The following is a 16,288-nucleotide window of genomic DNA, read 5'->3' on the forward strand; positions in this document are numbered from 1 at the left end:
TAGAACTGGCTCCTTGTCTACATTGGCACTGTTTGACGCACGAAACGAAACTGAGCTCAAGAAATGTGCCCAATTTACGCACCCTCGGATACATTCTTCGCTGAGGACACGTCTCAGCCTATCAACATCTGCTCTCTTTTGTTAAGTCACCGTGACGAATTTTCCTCTCTCTCTCTCTCTCTCTCTCTCTCTCTCTCTCTCTCTCTCTCTCTCTCTGTTTTTTTTCTTTTCTTTTTTTACGATCGGGGAAATAGCGCTTGTCTGACTTTCAAGGGAGGAGATTCGGTTATAAATTTCTCCATTGGTTATTGATGTATTTCTTATATTCTACTTTACGAGATGATCGGACAAGAAAGGCGATCGTTTTACTTTGTGCATTAGCTTTATCGTTTTAAATATTATTTCGTTAATAAGTGTTTTATAATATAAAAATGCTTTGTTTACAATGATAGCGAGCACATTTTATGCTTTGCTATTATTAGTCGCAGTTGTCATCAGCAGAAGTTCATGTGTTTATTTGGGTTTTGGGGAGAGATGTTAGGTTTGATTTTTCTTAGCATTCCCTCAAAATCGTTTGACCTTATTTTTCAAAGTTTTCTCAATTCTTTCTCCCTCAACTTCAAGCTATATTTGCGTCCTTTTTAGGTTCAACATTTTGTAAATTGTAAATCAAAATTTATTTTGGTTATAAAATTATGGTTATTAGTGTTCCCGCTCTGTCAAAAGACAATAAATTCTAAATTATTAAAACTGCATTGTGCGTATATCAAATACATTATGCATATTATGAAAATAACTTGTTTAAAAAAAAGACTCCTAAATGCTGAATGAAAGAAAAAGAGGAAATAGATCAAGATTAAAAATGATCCTTTATCTTGACCTCATGCTGTAAATGGAAACAATGAACTGAAACTAATTTTTAATATATAAGTATAGTGTCCCCATAGAGTACAAATCATGGTAATTTGTTTGGCTGCGCAGTGAGTAGCATAAAAACAGTTACTCATATATCACAGCGAAGGTAGTTTTTGCAGTTTGGTATGGTACAAAGCACAATTTAGGTAACTCTAGTGCTTCATTTTTCTAAAGATTTTTTTTTGTCAGAATATATAAAACTGTAATTCTTGATCCAGGTTACCTCTTCATTTTTATCTTTTATTTTTGTTATTTAACTTCTTCGAGTGTAGTGTGATAAATTACCACTATTCAGTTTTAAAATTACACAAAAATCAGTACACTGTTTGTAAAATACTTTGTTAAATACAGTGGTAATTTATTATTCAGCTTTAACATGAGAGAAAAATCGGGACACTTTTTTAATACTCTGATGAATTACAACGACTCGGCTTTAACATGACTTCAAAATAAATAGGATTTTGTAACGTACCGTGATTCATTACAGTGATCCAGCTTTAATATACCGTAATAAATTATCACAATGCAGTTTATGACTATTCCAAATCAGTCCACTTTTTTAACACACTTCGATAAATTACAACGATTTCATTTTCACAAACTGCTAACAGTATAATTTTTTCAACATACTGTAAAATCAAAACGATTCAGATGTAGCATATCACCTAAATTTATATGCTCTATTAAATATACTGTGATGAATTACAACTATTCAGCTTCAACATGACACCAAAATCAGCATCCTAGCATGGACATTAACTATACGCAAACCGATCAAAGAGAAATATTTAGCAGCACACTGAGCACAGAGGGCTCGGTGTTACGCAACAAGGAAGGGAACGAATGGTATTGCGCGCTCTGTGGTACGATTATTGTAATTAAATAAGGTTTAAAGCCCTTGAATTATTAAGGTTGTTGAAGGCATTGTTGATGTTATGAAAAGCAGCGTTAGCAGTAGTGCCATTAATCAAATTTGTGTCAGTGAATCTACGTCGTATAAACTGTTATCCTCTCCATAGCAAATCCTGTAACCCAGTAGAAGTTAGCAGAACAGAATGTTAACGTCTTTCAACGCATATCTTTTCAAAATTGTCATTTCTTAACAGTAAACATATACACATACACACTGCACAGCAGCCTTAGAAACACATAAACCCCTTCAACTCATTGAAACCTCTTTGGCTCCCGCTACCCCCTTCATGTCTCTCAACCCCGTTCTCCGAAACAGAAACAGAAAAAAGTTTCTTTAACAATTTCCATAGGGATCCACCCACCCCCTTTCTCTCTAACCCTTTATTATGCCACTAACCCCCTTCTTCCCCATTCTCTTTACTCCCGTGTATTCCGCTCCCTTCCCCTTCCCCTTCCCCCCGCCATCATCTTTTCGAGAGGGAGCAAGAGTGAGAAAAGTTAGACCTCTGCCTCTCCTCTTCCTGAGGATCTCCCACCTCCTCCCCATGCCCCCCCTCCCCACACCATTCCAAACCAAGTCTCACACGCAGTCACAGCCACATACTTTTTACGACACCCCCGCCTCCCTCCCCCCACCCTTCTTCCACCACAGCCTCCCTCTCTGGGAAGGCTGGAGGGATGGTAGAAAATCGATCTCTGCGCAAAAAAAAAAAAAAAAAAAAAAAAAAAAGCTGCGATTTTTTGCTAAAGATTCTTCTTTGGTTATGGGTTACCAGGAGTATCTTGCTGTATAGGCCTATTGGTTAAAGAATGGGTAGGTGTCAGGAGGAGGAAGGCCTGTCAATTTTTTTTTTTTTTTTTTTACTTTATTTTCGCAAATTGGGGATTGAGAGAAACAGAAGAGTTCGTTGTTCGTCTTATACAGTTCGATTTTTTCTTTTTGTAGAGGTTCTTCTCCATCTATGAATGCTACAGTTATTTTTGTCATGTTTTCTTACCTCTCAAAGTTCCTTACTTCAGGTTATCTTTCACTTTTATTTATTTTTTTTTTTTTATCTCCTCTCTTTAACCATATTCTGTATGTCCCTTCTACATCTTTAATACCGTCAGTTTCCCAGATAACTTATTTTGTCATTGATAAGAGCTTGTGAAAAATATCATGCTTTTGAAGTATTTAACTTTAGTTTTATTGTTTTTCATGGATACCATATATATTTAATTCAGGTAATATAAAAATTTTTAAGTCACACAGTACATAACATCTACTTTCCTGTGGGATTAATATTTCTCTAATATTCGGGTGTCGATAAACATTACTGTTGTGACGCAAAATTATAGAGACAAAAATTATTCTTTCATACTATTTTATACTTATTGCACTTTTTTGTATTTCTTCTGATTCTTTCGTAGTTCTTTTTTTAATATGATTCTCGATATCCATGTCTTCCTTTTAGTTGATTTTCCTGCATATTTTGTTTTCCTTTTCAATGTAGACATCATTTTCCCCCATTTTCTTCTCTTCTTTCAGTTTTGTCTTTTTGCGTTTTCTCCCTCCACTTCGTTCGCTTCTTTTTTTTCATCTTACGAAAGTTGGTGCCTGCCAACAATTCCGCCATTTTCTTAGAATGTTAGAATTCCGCAAAAACCATCGGGGATTTCACTCCAACCTCCTTGGGAATGTTTTTGGCCGATTGCTCCTCAGCTCGAAGTCCCACTGGACCTGCGTAGAGAACTATGAATATTTATATGCATACATACATACATATATATATATATATATATATATATATATATATATATATATATATATATATATATGACCAGTGCTCACAGGAAAAAAAACAAAAAGACCCTAGAAATGTGTGAAAGAATGTTCATGTTTTTGTGGTGGAGGGAAAGAGAAATTGAAAAAAATCCAACATAAATTGTTTAGAGGAGTGAAGATGAATATGCGGAAGTAGTTTTTGTGCAAAACTTGCATAAATTGTATATAGATTAGAATGGATGTAACAGCAAAAGCATTTTTATATTCACTACAAATCCTCTGTTTACATCGTTAAAATGTTCAGGAATTATTATTTCGTATATGCGTAGACATATGTAAGTATAATGCTTACTAAAGCAGCCCTCAAGCCTTAAAGATTTTTGAGCAAATGTATCTATTAGTATTTAGCATTCTTCAAATGCAAAGAGAATTGATGAAGTTCTCTCTCTCTCTCTCTCTCTCTCTCTCTCTCTCTCTCTCTCTCTCTCTCTCTCTCTCTCTCTCCAAATAATTGACTTTATTTGTATGAACAATGGGCGAAAAGATGGACATTGCCCTAAATGTCTCCCAGAGCTTTTCCAAATATTTTTAGTGATGGTCCATGTTCCACTCAGGATGCCGGTACAGGACTTAATGTAAATAGTATCATCCAGCATACTTTGGTGAAAAGTCAACTTGGTATCACCTGTGGTGCAACATAGATAATTTCTAATAGGTCCGCCATGTCTGCTGCAAAAAATATAAAGACTCTATGCCTGTTTCCTCATCTCCATACCCCCTCCCCCTTCCTCCCTCTTTCCTACCTCAGGCAGAACAATCTACATAATCTCAAGAGATCTTCGCGTTTCATTTCGGAAAAGAAAAAGAAGACTGAAAATACACAGACCGATACGCTGAACTCGCGTCGAAACGTTGAAATACCGAATACGAACAGATTTATAAATTCAATCAAACCTGGAAACCAAGGCAGTAGAAAATATATTTTAAGCAATAACATTTTCTCTCATTTACACAAACATCAGAAAGTGGAAAGCAGTTCTGGTCCCTCAAGGTAAACAGGTCACAAATCACATTTGACCTTCATAGGTGAATGTGTGTGAGTGCCATGCTCACCCTTATATTCAGTTAGAGCTGTACGACAAAGGACCCAGCTGCATTCTGTGACCTAACCGGCGAGAACCCCCGCTCTCAAAAAAAATCAACGTCACTAAAAAAATGGTCGAAATTCAGTTCGACATAAATCAGTTCTGCAGCGGCATCTGACTTGTTCCCTGCAATATTTTCAAAACTCGCCAAATGAAATTATAAAAAAGTGTACCTTTTACCTTTTACAGTCAGAATCCTTAACAAATAATGACATTGTAAATACCTTTAGACATGCCACCAGTTGCCACCAGTTGTGAAAGTGATCACCTAAAATCATTCTGGCAGTCAGACCACTTTCTAAAGAGATCTTGGCTACCTTCAGATGAGCTAAGCTTGAGAGTCATTAATATTGATCCTGGAGTCAGGCAGCAACATCGACACCATCTATTTTGACTTTACTAAGACTTTAGTACTGCCTTTCAGTGTTCTTGTGTAACTCGTGTGAATATAGTTTATTTATTTAGCCTTTCGTTTAATCTATCTTTTATAGACTCTTAAAACGTAAATTAGTATTTTGTATGGAGCCAAGCACACACAGAAACATTCACATATGAATATACTTATGCATGTACGGTGGATACGTCCCGGGGAAGACTGAAGAACTGCTCCGCGGCTGTCAGACTATGGCTTTCCCTTGGCTTTACCTCCCTTGCCTCGACCAGACATATGACATTGCTTCAGTGAAGTTTATCACTAAATACTGTGCCATAAGGTCGAAGAGAAGTATGTAGGAACCTGGGTACACAATTTTCCCACAAACTGAACATTTCAAGCGTCAGCTAATGGAGCGCTGTCTAAACCAGCATCAAGCAGGTGTTCCACAGGGAACATTTCTTGCTTCCGTTTTCTTAATCATTAGGACTAACTGACCAACCCGGCGCTGCCCGGGAAAACTCTGAATGACACCCGATAAACTCTCTCTCTCTCTCTCTCTCTCTCTCTCTCTCTCTCTCTCTCTCTCTCTCTCTCTCTCTCCTCACTAACACCCCTTCTACTCTCTCTCTCACTTCCTCTCCCTCTCACTCTTTCTCTCTCTCAAACTCTCCCTCATTCTTTCCCTCTTTCTCCTCCCTAATACCCCTTCTACTCTCTCTCTCTCTCTCTCTCTCTCTCTCTCTCTCTCTCTCTCTCTCCCTAACACCCCCTGCCTTCTACTCTCTCTCTTACTTCCTCTCCCTCTCACTCTCTCCCTGTCCTGTTAAGATAGTTACTCCAGTTACATTGCCCAGCATTTTTTGACATTGTACATTTCACCCCTTCTCACCCCCCATTCCTGTCAGGGCTGAACTTGGACTTAAAAGGCATCGGGAGTGTCACTATTCATCTCAGTGACCTCGAAAACTTAGGATTAGACACTAATATCTGCTGTTTTCGGTTATTTTTACATGTCATCCACTTCCCACCCCACCTCCTTTGGTGCCACTGATCCAGATAGCAAGTCATATGTATACCAAAATGATGTATGATAAACCCATAGAGTTAATTTAGTTACTAAGTCTAAAGGCAGAACCAGCCCCGTTTCAGGGAAGCCCTTCTCACCCCCACCCCCTTTGGTGCCCTTTGGTGCCCTTTGGTGCCAGTGATGTCTTACCCCCACAGTATTCTTTTCTAGATAGTAAGTCATATGTATACCAAGTTTGGTTAAATTGCTCAATGCGTTTCAGAGTTATGCTGGAACATACACACACACACACATACACACACATCCATTTTTATATATATAGATAAGTGATACTGATAGCAACGTGTAAAACTCATTCTTAACTTTTCACGTCTCGGCTGTATCAGACTCTCAAGAAAACAGAAGGTCAGTCAACATGGATTCAGAAAACATTTCATCAAGTGTCATCAGTACCTTGCACACACAATTTGTGCCTTTGATTAGACCAGTTATTAATTACTGCTTAATAGTATGGTCTCGCAACCCAACTACCTACAGCCGAATAGAGCGATTGGAAGAACCGCTATGTGACTTCACAAGAGCTGAAACACTTTCATGACCCTGCCTATGGTACTACACTAAAGCAATGAAATTGGGTAGCATCCAGAGTAGAAACGAAAGCTTTAATATGTAATTCATCTGTAAAACCAAGGAGGGCTTACTTCCGATTGTGTCAGAATATCCATGAAAACCAAGAATATTTGCTCTCCAGTTTTACACCAATCGTAGAGCGATCTACCTTAGACCATTTTATACTAATAATCCAGCAGATATTACTGTTGTCCAGTTATTCGCTCCGGCTTCTAACCTGTGGAATTATCTTCTTAAATACATTTCAGTCATCACTGACCAGCCTGTGCATATATTACGTAAAAGGGGGAGGGGGGGAAGTTTGACAAGTTCCGGGTGTGCCAAGAAGTGACGCCACCCATGATTTCAGTGACCCCAGGGGTGCAATTCGGACTCGATCTGGGTCATTGCAACCAGTTCTGGAGTTAGAATTAACGACATCTCGCTCAGTAGCGTTTACAAATAATGACTTATTCACATGGGGGGGGCGGGGACCTATACCTTCGGAGGGGTGGAACCATTCTGCAAGAAATCAAGAAGGTACAGGTAATCTCTCTCTCTCTCTCTCTCTCTCTCTCTCTCTCTCTCTCTCTCTCTCTCTCTCACGGAAAATGTGAATTCTTTTATGTACTTATCTTATATACTTTCCGCTGCTTCGTAATCATGCTCTCTCTCTCTCTCTCTCTCTCTCTCTCTCTCTCTCTCTCTCTCTCTCTCTCTCTCCTTCGTAACACGGACCTGCGTATGCATCCGCACGTTAAGAAGAGTGATTTAGGAGATAAAAGGCAGCGCTTCCGAAAGAACTCGTCAACTCCACGTAAAGATTCTGTAATAGAGTCATTTTGCAGGACACAGAAATCCCCTCGAGGGAGGAAAAGTCGTAATTAAAAGTTTGAAATAACATTTTGATGAGTTTGCAAAGACCATCAGTGACATATCATAGCGAAAGAATGATTTAAAAAGTTTTCTTTTCATTTCAGATGGGGCGTAATGAGTCAAGAGAGTTATGCTTTCTCTCTCTCTCTCTCTCTCTCTCTCTCTCTCTCTCTCTCTCTCTCTCTCTCTCTCCCAGGAAAAACACGTCACATTAAACGTAATTTTTTTTATCGAGTCTGTTGTGAAGATATAGTGCTTAACTTTATGTAAATATGACTTTTTATTTATTTACATTTTCCCCTTTTTATCGCTTGTAATATGTTTCTTATTATTATTATTATTATTATTATTATTATTATTATTATTATTATTATTATTATTATTATTATATCTTTGCTTGTGTTTTAGTTGACTGAGAAACCTGGTAAATGAGCATTATTAATACAAAGAGCATTTCTTCCGCATTCAACCGTAACTGATACCTTAATTCAGAGAGGAACGTCTTTGTTTCCAATCGTACTTCCCAGTTGACCAGTATCCTGCTTCCTTTGAGGAAGGGAGTAGGATGCGTGCCCCTCCTGAGACCAAGGGTAGGCGTGCCCTATGCTCAGAGTGATCAGGAAACAGTCAATTAGCACTTTGTCCTGTTTGGGGAGTCGTGTTATTGTTTATGTTTCGTACGTGCTCCGCCAGGGGGCTACGACTGCTTCTTGTGGTTAAACGGAACTGATTTCGCAGCTCCGAGGAGTTGGGTTTCGTTGATAAATCTCTCTCTCTCTCTCTCTCTCTCTCTCTCTCTCTCTCTCTCTCTCTCTCTCTCTCTCTCTCTCGTTGAAACCGAAGCTGTAGCCTGATCCTCAGGTCTCACTTAAATTAACTTTTGTCAAAATTGTAAACATATATTCCCTCTCTTTTTATCTTCATTTTGTTTCTTTTTGTTTTGTTTTCTCTTTTCTTTGTCTTTGTTATTGAAAAGTTGTAAGTTCATCCCGTTTTTACTCTGTTTCTATCCAGTTGCTTAGAAGGTAAATATTCAGAGATGCTAGGCGTATATTGCACGATAGGACATTGGTGTTTAAGATTTTCTTTTCATGGACGATTTTCAGGATTTGCTTATCGTCGATCGTGAATCTAATGAAAAAGGTTGTTCCCGCCTTTCCAAAGAAGGCAAGTTAATGTATCAAAGAAAATACAAGCGAGATGAAAATCCACAACTGTTAAGGAGATTGGTGGTCATAATTTGTAATTCTTAGACCTAGACTTGAAGGGTTACCATCCTACCCGAGAGGAGACAAGGTCAGACAGCATGATGAGACAATATCCTAAAGAACAAAACAGTAATTCTCTCTCTCTCTCTCTCTCTCTCTCTCTCTCTCTCTCTCTCTCTCTCTCTCTCTCTCTCCACTCCGTATGTCTTTGCGCCAATTTTTATTATTTTTACAGTTCCTTAAAACACTGTTGTATGTTTGTATATAGTTGTCACATGCACACGAGGAATCCGTATCAAGCCATTAGCGTAAAGTAAGATAAGATGGTGACTGGTATAGGACCAGTTGACTCAGTTTCCAAAGATGGGTCATGGTAAAGCAGTATTTCAATTTGTAAAATCTTAAGAATCTTTGCTTGTTGAATTTCCGGCAAATAAATTATGCTAATAGGTTACTTTGCTCATAAACAGACGAAAAAGAAGCAGTCTGATATACATGAGGGAAAAGAGATGTCCATAATAATCATATGCGAGAAGCAGACGAATGTGAATCTGCTAAACTGTTAACGTCTAGGAACGAAAAGACTGAAGCATGAGGAGTTACAAAAATCTTGACTACTGTGAATATTTATTCACCTTGAAAACCCAGAGAGGCACTAGTGATGGTGTGGTAACCCTTCTCGAAATGAACTACATTGGACACAAAACGGTTGCACACCATTAGAACTATCTCTATGGAGCAAGAAGGTTCGTGTAGAAGCGTCCTGTTATGTGGAAGTTGTTGGTCTACATTTTTCTGAAATGTGAAATTTTTATCACTTTTTATTTTTGGATTGTTGTTTGTAACTACTTTTTTTGGTTGTACTCGCCCATATTTTGTCGTTCCAATAGAGATTTGGCGACTGTTGAAACAGCAGTTGCTTTTGGAATGGATGAATGAATGGAAACGTTAATTCATATGTGTATTTGGGTGTAATTAACAGATAATTGTAGGATGAGAAAAAAGCTTAGCAACAGAATAGGCGAAGCAAAAGCTAACAAGATAAGTGCGGAAGATGGGAAGAAACTATGGAGCCCAAAGTGAGAATTTATGAGCGGGGACTTTTGAGCCAATTTTCCTTTATGAAACAGAAGAATGCACAGTATGCTGAATATGAATAAAACGAATAAAAATGGCAGGTTTTCGGGAACGAATCGTTTTCATAGCATATGTAATGAAAGTAAAACATATGGGTGAGGAATATGGAGATGAATAGTGGGAGTGGTAAAAAATTTAGTGTAACTGAGACGATGGAATAAACTGATTTAAAGCCATTTGGCCATATGGAAAGGATAGAGGTTGGGAAAAAGAGGCGTTAGGGGGAGGAGGGGGAGGAGAGAAAGACCTAGAATGAGCTGGACAGATGGCAGGAAAGAGGCACTGGAAAGGAAATGCCTTCATATCTTGGAACGTGAGCACACTTGCAAGACAAGGGTGGATGACTCAGTGTTTGCAGTGAATGTATTAACCGCAGGTGTTCATTGAGTATTCACCTTTTAAAGCACGAATGTGGCAGGGCCAATGGCACTTTGTTTTTCCTCTGGAAACACCCTCTATCAAGGGAAATGCTCAGTGCGCTGAACTGTATCTATATTTCGGTGAGTCATGTCAGTTGCTTTCGGTTTTAACAAGATGTCCTGAGCAGACTTCAAAATGAAATTATACGTTTAGACTTTTCCCCTTAACTTATTTAGGATGAGCAGCGTTGATCCATTTCATGTTTTCATTTTTCACTTTGAGTTTTCATTTCATTTTTTATTAGTGTATTGTAGTATTTTGAGAAGCATTACTTTGTTCGACTCTAACGGTTCGTAGCTTTCATTATTGGAGTATTATTTTTTTACTTTCCTGCTCATTTAGTAATATATCTATTTCAGGCCATAAAATATTACTACTGACGAGCACGATAATGCTATTTGTAGAAATAATTAATAATTATTAGGTACTAGTTGGTGTGGCACTGAATAATTGATAATATTAGCATCATCTTAAATGTTTTGCAAATTATCATTATTTTGTCCCCCAGAAGCACAAAAGCGCCCTCACCCACTCAAGCAGCCCTTTCCACCCCCTCCATCTTGGCGTGTAGCCCCCGTTGTTCACAACCGCGCAAAAATGTGTGTAACGTATAGTAGGCCTTCGGTGAAACCTCAGCCCGTAGGCCTAAGCAGATCATATTCCACCCAGTAACCCATTTCGCAGTTCTCGCCGAGGCCTCCGGATTGATTTCTGAGGTTAACATTTGCGATCTGTTTGTAATTTTCTGGTTGTTGAGGGTGTCTCTTTCCTCCCTTCTCCCTTCCCCACCCTTCCCGTCTTTCCCTTCTTCCATTCCTCCCTCACACCTCTCCCTTAAGCCTATGGGCGTGTGTAACGAGGCTGGGTGGGATTGTGTATGCGAAAAAAGTTGGCAAAACTACGTGGGAAAATGTTAGAATGAAGCTTTTCCATATGTAGTTGTTTTGTCTTGACTTCTGTTTTTTCCATTTTTTTAACATTTTTCTGTTGCTTCAGCATATAAATCTAGGAATGATTTGACTGTTTGAAATTCTAACAAGGATACTACTGTAAAGTTAAATGATGTTGAATTACTAAGCTTAGAGTTTCAAAAGTAAATAAAAATAGAATAGGAAATGCAACATTTTATATTTTCAGAAGTATTGATTAATTACTGTGCTGTTTGTCCCTTTTATCCAGGTATTACGTGGTGACTGTCCTTTTTATCCAGGTATTACTATGCTGTCTTCCGCTTTAACCAGGTTTTACTGTGCTGTTTGTCCCTTTTATCCAGGTATTACGTGGTGACTGTCCTTTTTATCCAGGTATACTGTCTTCCCCTTTAACCAGGTTTTACTGTTTGTCCCTTTTGTCTGTCCGTGGTGACTTAACCAGGTATTACTGTACTGTCTGTCTCTTTTATCCAGGTATTACTGCGGTGACTGTCCCTTTTACCCAAATATTACTGTGGTGACTGTCCCTTTTATCCAGTTATTACTGTAATGTCTGTCCCCTTTATCCAGGTATTACTGTGGTGTACTGTCTCTTTTACACAGGTATTATTGTGCTATCTGTCACCTTTAACCAGGTATTGCTGTGCTGTCTGTCCCTTTTATCCAGGTATTACTGTGGTGACTGTCGTTTTTATCCAGATATTATTGTGGTAACTATCTCTTTGATCCAGATATTATTACTGTGCTGTCTGTCCCTTTTGTCCAGGCATTACTGTGGTTGCTGAAAAGCATTTTCAATATATTTCTATGGCTTCGAGTACATGTAATGACAAAGGTAGAGTTTATTTACCACATAAATTACACAGGGAAGGTGGATCAAATGATGGCCACGTGCCAAATTTTGTCTAGATAGATGGGTCAAACGTTTTCAGTTTCTATAGTCCACAAATATACGAACAAACATACAAACATTCACTTTTTATATATTTATATATATATATATATATATATATATATATATATATATATATATATATATACATATATATATATATATATATATATATATATATATATATATATATATATACATTGCTGATTTTTGTTCAAGGTTACATGCCAAGTCTGTATTGCATTCCTTAAGTGAATTTAGCGTTTTGATGGTCAGTGAACAGAGGGAAAATGTTTTTACATTTTACGTCCTTAGTCTTGATTTTACAATAAAAAATATTAACTAATCAAAATGAATTTTTACATATCAAACTAAACTCAAGTAGTGAAAGGATTTCTTTGCGTAAACAACATCATTGCTCATCGGGCAAAGCTAAGTGAGGCTTCCTGCCCAACATTATCAGAGATTCACTCTAACATCCTTTCCGTCCGATTGAGGCCGGCTCCTACTGCCTCGTACCATCTCGTAAGAACTGCAAGTCTTTTCTGTAGTCTTTCGTTTGCTTTCTCCAAGTGTTCTTTCGTCATCTGGAGGTTCTTGAAGTCGTGGAGCAACATTTCATTCTTCTGCGGAATTTCGCAACTCACCTCCCAAAAGAAGATTCTTCTTGTCCACGGTGCTGGCCAGCCTCGCCATTTCTTCCAGCCGGTGGTCTTTCGCTTGCAGTAAATTATCCTGCTGACTAAGCTTCATTTCTTTCTCTTGTAGCTGACATTGGAAGGAACCATTTTCTCTCGACAGCTTTCCAACTTGCTCCTGCAGTTCTCGAACGTTGAACTGGAGATTTTCCTTCTCAGTCATACAGTGGTTGGGTTGGCTTTCTAGTTCTCGGATTCGTTTGGTCATCTGCGTCCTTTCTTCTCCCCTGTCACGCAGTTCCGTCTCCAGCTGACCTGCTACTTCCTCTTGTTGACAAAGTTGACAACTGAGCTTTGCCAACTGCGCAGTCAAGCTTATTACTTTTTTGTTCAGGGTATCACTTAGCTCTTGAACAGCAACAGCGGCAACGTTCTTAGTCAGTAACTTATTTTCTGCTTTCATCCTCGTTATCTCATCATCCAGCATGTTCAGTGCATTTTCTGAGCCGCCATCTCCTTCTGCATCAGTTGCTTTTCGTCTTCGAGCAAAAGGATCTTGTCCTCCAAGACTTGCTGTTCCAGCTTCTGCTTATTAAACCGTCCTGTGTTACGACTGCATCTCCTCCTCGTTTTCTTCTTTCCAGTTCCTTTCTCTGCATCTCCCCGTTTTCTTCTTTCCAGTTCCTTTCTCTGTATCTCCCCGTTTTCTTTTTTCCAGTTCCTTTCTCTGCAGCTCCTCCTTTTCTTTTTCCTTTCTATTTTCTTGATTTTCCAGCTCATGAACTCTTTTGGTTAAGGTGACATTCAACAGCGTCAGAGTCTTCCTGTCTTCTCTTTCGAGACGAACTTCTCCCTGCAGTGATTGACTTTTTCCACGGTATTCATCATCATCGATTTTCTGTTTCTCAATGTCGTCCAGTATTTTCTGTTTCTCAATGTCGTCCAGTATGTTGCCTGTTACAGCGCCAGCCAATCCAAAAACAGCAACCGAAGTCCAATTCTTGATTCCAAAAGCGGCTTCCAGACCTGGATCCATTTTGACAGATTCCGCTGAGGTCCCACTGCACAGAAGCGCACCAAAAACTGCTGCTAGGCCAAGGCAAGGCAAGAGTTTGTAGCTCCATTTCGGAGTCTGTACCGACAGAACCCACTCTTTAGCTTATATTCACCTCCCTCTCACATTTTTCTTGCTGTGTTTTTCAGAATTTCACAAATTTTCTCCAGGAAAATTCTAAAGTTTGTCCAATTTATGCATCACCAAAGCTATAAAAATGTGAAACAACCGTGGAGACTCGTCGTTATGGCTTTCACATCATTGACCTTAACTCTTAATCGTCAGAGTGACTTACAGGCTGCTCTATGAATAAGAGCCCGTGCTGGCATCAATCCAGCTTATTTTCAAGCAACAACGTTTAGACACAACACACCTCTCTCAGGCCCACTATTGTACCAAACGTTTCACTCTCTCTCTCTCTCTCTCTCTCTAAATAATAGAGTAAAAAGTCTGGGACATGTATATATATATATATATATATATATATATATATATGTGTGTGTGTGTGTGTATATATATATACATATATATGTTTATATATATATGCATATGTATATATATATATATATATATATATATATATATATATATATATATATATATATATATATTCACTGGAAGAAATCGAGGAAATACTGTTTGCTTCTGATTCAGATTCTGAATACGATGTAGATGATCCTTATCTGGTGTAAAGTGAGGATGATGATGCTTATGATGATGATGATACCCCTACAGCAGACTCTTGCTGTGCCATGCACATGGATTGAAGTAGAATTATATGATAAAATCCCAACTAGATAGATAGTACAATAATTTTATACACTCATAAGGTAATTAGATATGAAAACTTGACTCCTATGAATGCTTTGCTAAATTTTTTCCTCAGGAAATAAATAATCACGTTGCAAAAGAATCAAATAAATACTTCTATTTTATGATAGCTAAGAAGCAACCTTTGCCGAAAAGATCAAGGTATCACCAGTGGAAAGATTTAACCTCCGTGGATATACAAGCTTTTGTTGCAGTTGAAATGGGGTTTGTTCACAAACCTGCCATTGAAAGTTATCTGAGTAAAAGTAGCTTCATATTAGATACGCCAGGTTTCAGCGTAGTGTTTTACAAGGGACAGAGATCAGATTGATGGTGTAGAGAAAGGGTGGTCAGTATCGCCAATAAAGATATCTGTATTATTTTGGACATATTTTGGAGTATAGCGTTTACTCAGAATGTAGAAGTGTTGCCAATATGGAACATGAATATATCATACAATTGGTAGTGTACTAAAAGAAGTACTTGTGCCACATAACAAAGATCTCAGAGCAACGAATTTTCTTTTTTTTATTTACTTTTTATACTATTTAATAATAACTTTTTTTACACATTATGGCTACTTGCAAGCTAAAATGAAGTTCAATCCTGAAAATACAGAGTTTAAAGACGTAGTAAATTTTTTTTATTTATTAAACTGGAAGCATTTTCCAATATGCACTTAGATGGGAATGAGAGTCAAAATAAACTCCTGCGCGAAAGAACTCCTGATGCTGACGGAATGTAGATATGATGCTACTGGTCCACTGTTATGTCCCTTGTCTAGAGATGTCTACGATGTCTATGCTGATGATCCCTTGCCTTTATGGTGGCCACCCTCATACAAGTGACTAGGCTCTATGTTACCCAACTGCTGATAGAAAGACTTGCAGTTGTCGACGTGCCACTGCAGCGGAAATTTACGTATTAATATGTTTTTATCATATGCTTTTTCCCCATTGTGGGTGGATGGCGCCACAAGAGTAAGACCTCCGGAGATTCAGTAAGGTTTTAGGAAGAAGATGCCGGCACTGTGCCCTTTCTTGGACGTAGATTCTGGCACAGCTAGGTCGACAGGTGGGTGGCAGTCTGGGATCACGCCATGACCTGGCAGTGGTGATCAAAATGTATATTCATATTCACTCACAGGAGACTTAGCTTAGCGGCAGGTCATTTGTTTCAAATGCGTAAGATCTATGGTTTGATCTGTGTTTATTCACATCAGTCGACCCAGCAGTAAATAGAAGGCGTCTCAAGTTTAAAAGACAGGGCGTGAGGCTAGCACCCTCTCCCAGAATACCTGCAAAGACTAACACTTTCTGCTGTCGTCCTTCAAAATAAAAAAGGTTAGTGTATATATGTATGTATATATATATATATATATATATATATATATATATATATATATATATATATATATATATATATATATATATATATATATATACATATATACTGTATATTATATACATATTATAAACACATACATATAAATACACACATATATATATATGTATGTATATATATATATATATATATATAATATATATATATATATATATATATATATATATA

Source organism: Macrobrachium rosenbergii, chromosome 8 (genome assembly GCF_040412425.1).
Source record: "Macrobrachium rosenbergii isolate ZJJX-2024 chromosome 8, ASM4041242v1, whole genome shotgun sequence".
In the NCBI taxonomy this organism is placed as follows: domain Eukaryota; kingdom Metazoa; phylum Arthropoda; class Malacostraca; order Decapoda; family Palaemonidae; genus Macrobrachium; species Macrobrachium rosenbergii.